This window comes from Puma concolor, chromosome C1 (assembly GCF_028749965.1).
Source record: "Puma concolor isolate L17-30 chromosome C1, mPumCon1.1.hap2, whole genome shotgun sequence".
Lineage (NCBI taxonomy): Eukaryota > Metazoa > Chordata > Mammalia > Carnivora > Felidae > Puma > Puma concolor.
In genome coordinates this window covers 127,873,429-127,879,983 of record NC_141674.1, presented here as the reverse complement: position 1 = coordinate 127,879,983, position 6,555 = coordinate 127,873,429, and positions in this window count along the sequence as shown.

The following is a 6,555-nucleotide window of genomic DNA, read 5'->3' as shown; positions in this document are numbered from 1 at the left end:
TTGTGCTTGACTTTGTACTTTTTAAATAATAGTACATTAACAGGGAGTTGTAAAAAATAGTACAGAAAGCTCCCATGTACTCTTCAGTTTCCCTCGATGATAATGTTATATAAGTACAGTTCAACATCAAAACCAGAGATAGATATTGATATACAACCTTATTCAGATTTTGCCAGTTTTGCACGCACTCATTTGTTCTGTGTTTCTATGCAATTTTATCACATGTAGATTTAGGTAACCACCATACAATCAACAGACAGAACTGTTTCATTACTTCAAAGATTCTTCATGCTACCCCTTTATAATCACAACCATTCTGCTCCCTCAAACCCCATCTCTTAATGCCTGGCAACCACTAATCTGTGCTCCATCTCTATAATCTGCCATTTTGAGTATGTAAATGGGACCACATGGTTGCTCTATTTTAAAACTTTTACTCATGGGGTGCCTGGGTGGCTTTGTCATTTGAACATCGGACTTTGGCTTAGGTCATGGTCTCATATTTGGTGAGTTTGAGACCCACGTTGGGTTCACGGATGTCAGCGCAGAGCCTGCTTCTGATCCTCTCTGTCCCTGTCTCTCTCTGCTCCTCCCCTGTCTGTGCTCTCTCTCCAAAATAAATAAAATTAATTATTAAAAACATTGTTTTATTCACTTGGTGTAATTACTTTAAGATCTACCTAGGTTGCTTTATCAATGTTTCTTTCTTTTTACTGCTGCGTAGTATTCTATGGTATGCACGTAGCAGTTTGTTTAACCATTCACTCAATGAAGGGCATTTGGGTTGGTTCCAGTAAAAAGATACTAACGTATTTTTAAACATAGCAATTCTGTAATAAGAAATTTCCCCAAAAGCACGTTAAAAATGAGGGCCTTTTGTTCATTTAAGTCATTGCTTTGCAAACATTTACAGTTTTTTCCCCACATTAAACCTTTTTTTTTTTTTTTTAACGTTTATTTATTATTGAGACAGAGAGAGACAGAGCATGAGCAGGGGAGGGGCAGAGAGAGGAGGAGACACAGAATCCGAAGCACGGTCCAGGCTCTGAGCTGTCAGCACAGAGCCCGATGTGGGGCTTGAACTCACAAACTGTGAGATCATGACCTGAGTTGAAGTTGGATGCCCAACCGACTGAGCCACCCAGGTGCCCCAAACCTTTTTTTTTTTAAATTAAATTCCATAGCTTCTCTCTCTATTAAGAAACAAAGCATCAAGGTAAATCTATAGTTAAACCTCTAACTCAGACTATAAGGTGGTATCTTATACCAGTTATGGAATTTCTTTCACGCAGAAGACCTGTTAGTGAAGCTAATTATACAACTAGCCCACAAAATTAATTTTTATCTGTCATTGATCAAACTAAACCCGGGAGAAGTCAATTTATAGTACTTTAAACTCTAAGGCAAGGCAATATCAAATTATTGCCTTTCAAGAAGAAAGGTCAAGAATAAAAAATAGCAGCGCCTGAGTGGCTCAGTCAGTCAAGTGTTCAACTCTTGGTTTCGGTTCAGGTCATGATTTCATGGTTTGTGAGATGAAGCCCCTCGAGGGCTCCAGGCCGACAGGGAAGAGACTGCTTGGGTTTCTCTCCCCCTCTCCCTGCCCCTCCCCCACTCATGCTCCCTTGTGTGAGCATGCATGCTCTCTCTCTCAAAATAAACTTAAAAAAAAAAAATAGAATAAAAACAAATGTAATGTAATTTATTTTGCATACTTAATTTCTTTTGTAGAGAAAGTACTTTCAGGGAGCTGTAGATGAAAACACTAGTCAAGTAGGGTATAAAAACAATAATTTAAACATAAGCTTTAATACTTACGAAATAAGGCACAAAAACTTCATGATTTGCTTAGAGAAGTGAGCTTACAAAAGAAATCTTTAAGAAGGCAAACAAACAGAAAAGTTCATAAAGTATAGGCTTTCAAAACTCATGGGAATAAAAAATTAATAGGCATGCGTAGAGACTAAGATGGTAAGTATAGGCAAAATATTCAAGGATAAAATCTGGGAAAAAAACAAACTGTTGGAAAATAAGGTAAAGAACTAGCTTTCAGTTAGGATTGAACAACTCATCTCTTATTTCAACCATCACCCAACAACTAACTGAATTGAATGATGCTTCCATTCTTACATCTTATCAGGTATAAACAAATTTGCTTAATTATATAACATATACTTATTTGAGAAGCAAAGTTAACTTAATAAAATTTTGTTTGATTTTATGATTTGATTCTTTGCATGTCTGTATTACTAGTAAACATGAGATTTCACAAGGATTAAATGCAAGATTATTTTACTTTGGAAAAAATAACTATTATACTGAGAAAAACTGACATGCTCCTTTATCTATCCCAGTTTAGTTCAGTTACAAATAATAACTTATCATCATTGTATACGTGTGTGAATACAAAGACAGAGTACTGATTCTGTGGTTTGGAACTACAATAGCCATTTGAAAAGTTCATTGCCTTTTGTAACCACACCTTTTAGACACAGGAACTGTCAAAGAGTATTTGCAATAGATCATCAAGTGTTAACAGTGAAATTTTCTGATTCAAATAGCAATGATACATTACAAACTCATCAACTCATTATTGTAACATTTTCAAGAATGGAGAAAATAAAAGTATTATCAACTCTCAGCGCTTCTCTATTTCTGAAGAATTAAAACTTAACATTAACTCAAATGGGTATAATTGGGTATTCTAAAGTGCCAGTACCAGAAAATCTTTTATTAGTTGGCAAGGCATGGGAGTGCATTTCTTCTGCACAATTTAAGGAAAAGTTTTTTCAATTTTGTAAAATATTCTGCTGCTGCCATATAAGACTCCCCAAAGGAGCATCCAATCATACTGTGTTCGTTCACTATTCAGCATAAGGTATGGCTGCCTTGAACCCTGGCCAGGCATTAGTGTCCGAAGACTTCATAATACAACTTTTCATGCTAAACTCAAATCTGTCTACAGGTACAAACTGCAAAGACACTAGTATGTATGAAGACCAATACATTTTCAAAAGTGCCTGAAAAGCTAAAGAACAATGTGTCTGGTATATTATTTCACAGAAAAGAAAAACCCAAGTATGGATAAATATTGAGAATTAAAAACAACAACAAAACTGTAGTCCGCCTGTGGCTGAATGAATTCAAATGACTTACTTAATCTTAACTCTGCAAGAGTTGCTTGTCAGCAGCCTGATAGCACACTGAATATGGATATCAGGTATATAAACCAGACCTTGAAACATGTATCAACTAACTAAAATTTAAAAGATACTAGGAGAATTTATCACTACAACAATTTACCACATACTTTCTCCCCAAAATAATTCACTCGAAATATATTCCACAAACGTGGATTTTAACGCATAAGTAAAAACCTTCTATAAAATAAACAACTCTTCGGTATCTGGTAACCAATTTCCCACATACCTTTTAATTTAAAAATGGCTAGCTGCAAACTTTACCAATTTAAGCCCCTACATAAATGAAAACTCCCATAGTGCTCCTCTGCCTCACAGAGCAAGTTTTCAGGCTGCAACATCTTGTGCGTGTAAATAACAAACTCATTCTTTTAAGCATGAAAATATGTTAATATTTAATAATACATACTATGTGTTAAACACAATCAATGGTAGGGCCTTTATATACTCATCTCTAATCCTGGCAACTCCAAGAGTTAAGTGCTATCATCCCAATTATATAGATGAGGAGATTGAACTGAAACTCACAAAAGGATCCCACACTAATCAGAGAATGCACAAGCCTCCTATATTTTCATCAGTTCTTTCTGTACATGAAGTATATGAAACCCGAAAGCATCAATTCTATAATTTATCAATTAACCAACAAGTTTTAGAAAAGACTAAGTTAAGCAATGGGTACTTTGTGGGGGAACGGAGGGAACTTACCTTTCAGGGTTACGTGTTCTCATATATATATATATATATTTTTTTTTTTTAGCATATCCTGAATCTATGGATCTATGTAATTCTTTTTTTTTTTTTAATTTTTTTTTTTTTAACATTTATTTATTTTTGAGACAGAGAGAGACAGAGCATGAACAGGGGAGGGGCAGAGAGAGAGGGAGGCACAGAATCTGAAACAGGCTCCAGGCTCTGAGCTGTCAGCACAGAGCCTGACTCGGGGCTCGAACTCATGGACCGTGAGATCATGACCTGAGCTGAAGTCGGACGCTTAACCGACCAAGCCACCCAGGCGCCCCTGGATCTATGTAATTCTGTATGCAAGCGATTTAGTTATGGAACAGGTAAGATCATTAAGCCAGTAGGGTGTCCCTAGACCCAAAAGAAATGGTCTGTCAAAACTCTGATTATTCTTCAGAACCAAGTTTACTCTGGTAACAAGTTGAGCCTCAGAAGTGTGCCTAAAATGTTATCCTTGACACAGGCAGGTCTGCTACAAATTACAGAATCCATTATTTAAGGACATATTCACCCAAGCAAAAAACAACAACAACAACAACAACAACAAAAACACCCAACAACAACAAAAAAGGTGTGAAAAGATGAGCACCTAATCAGTATGTGAGGAAGAAACATTTGCTCTCAAAAATAGTGCAATATACCAAATTTTATTACAATGTGTTCAATTACTCCAGTTACACTGGTATTCAACCATATTAAATATTACATAGACCTTACTCTTTCCAATATTACAAACAGGTTAGCTTCCAGTTAGACTTTAACCACCTTTTCATTACTCAAAAAGTTTTTGTTATCAATGACATCTAAGCCAAAAGCAAATGGTTTCTTCAGAATTACAACTAGGTAAACTAAAACCATGGAGGTTTAAATCTACATGCACATATTTCCTGGAAAATCTTACCAGAAAAATCATCTGCTGTTTACTAAGACTACTTGAGCAAGCACCTCTTCACCTTTTACTTAACTTTCTTGCTATCCCAGGACAATTACACACGGGACAAGACAGCCTCAACAATTTGTTCCCACATAAAAGCAAGCTCAAAAAGCAGAGGCACTCTCCTCTGCACCTAGTAACAAAAAAAGAGAACAAAAAACTTCAAAAACACAGGTTTGAGCCTTGGGCTCAACCATAATGTGTGTAAATCCGACCCCCGGGGTCCGTGGCACTGACAGTCATTCAACTTTCTTTTCAATATTCCCATTGTGCTTTTTCTGGTGCCACAGGCAAGATGTGCCTACATTTTTCACCAACTGGTCGGAACGCCTGATTTTCTTTCTAAAAATTCTCCCAGTGCGAGGCCGGGGGCCGAGGCGTGGTGTGGGCCGGGGAGCCGGAGGCACCGGCGCCAGCCACCCGAGAGAGCAGAACCACGCACGGCACCCGCTCCTGGCAGGCCTGCTGTGGCTGGTTCCTGAGTCCCTGGGGCTGCAAGGGCAGCAAGCAACAGCCATGGCAGGGACTCAGGAACCTTTCCCCTGCCTCCTCCGCTAGGCCTCGAGGGGTTTGCTTTTCACATGGCCCCCGGGTGGGGGCGGTGGGCACAAGGTAGTGGATGCAGCTGCAGCCGCAGCGGCGGGCCAGGCGAGCCGAGCTCCCTCGGAACCCGACCTCCCGGCGGGCTGGCAGCAGCAGCACCTCGGCGGGGCCCTGGCTGGAAAAGCGATGGCTCGGCGGGGAAGGCCACCTTCTCACACACATCTCTCCCCTGCCTGCCTCCTTCTCCGTTAGCGCTACCGGTTAGCGGGCGGGGGAGGGGAGCGAGGCGCGTTATTCCCGGGGAGCTGGAGGGGGGAGGGGAGGGCATCTCTTACCCGCGTTACTGAGGAGGAGGAGGAGGAGGAGGAGGAGGCGGTTGGAGCGCGGCGCGGCGGGGCGACGGCGGGGCTGGGTGGGTGCAAGTAAGAGTCTTACGAAAGGGAATTAACCCCATCACCAGCCCGGACACCGGCTCCAGCGGCAGCCGCGGCTGGCAGAATCCCGCCCCTTCCCACCACGCACTAGCCCCGCCTCTTCGCTCTCTTTGAGGAGCAGCCGACAAATCATAGGTTATACATCCTCCGAGTGACATGAGGATCATCCAATCAGGCCTGAAAAAACTGCCTTCTCTCCACCCCTTTATCTCCTCCCGGGCCGCGGGAGAGCCGTGCCAAGTCTTCCTCCACCCTCAAGGGAAAAAGAACCAATCAGTGGTAAGTAACCGCCCTTGAAGGACGCAAAGGACAACCAATGGTAAAACTAAGAGGACAGCCATTTTGCCCACTTGTAAAAAAAGCCACCTTTTCCCACGAGTTGGGAGCCTGAGGTGGAGGAGTTCTGGGAGTTTTACTGACCTGAAGATATTGGAAGGACAACCGTATTTCTTCAAGGAATATTTATAGAGCTTTATAGGAATAAATAAACATTATCATCCTCCATGTGGAGGGAAGTGAGGAAAACTGTTTAAGGGCTTGGCTCTTCCCTTTAGCGGTAACGGGTTTTAAGTTGAACACCTGGTTTCTCCAGCTTCAGTGGGAGAAGGCGGGGTTACTGCTGTGTTCGGTCTGCAGGCGACTACACTTCCCAATGCGCTTTGCCCCCACCTCTGTCCTCTCCTACTTTTACTTCTCCTGG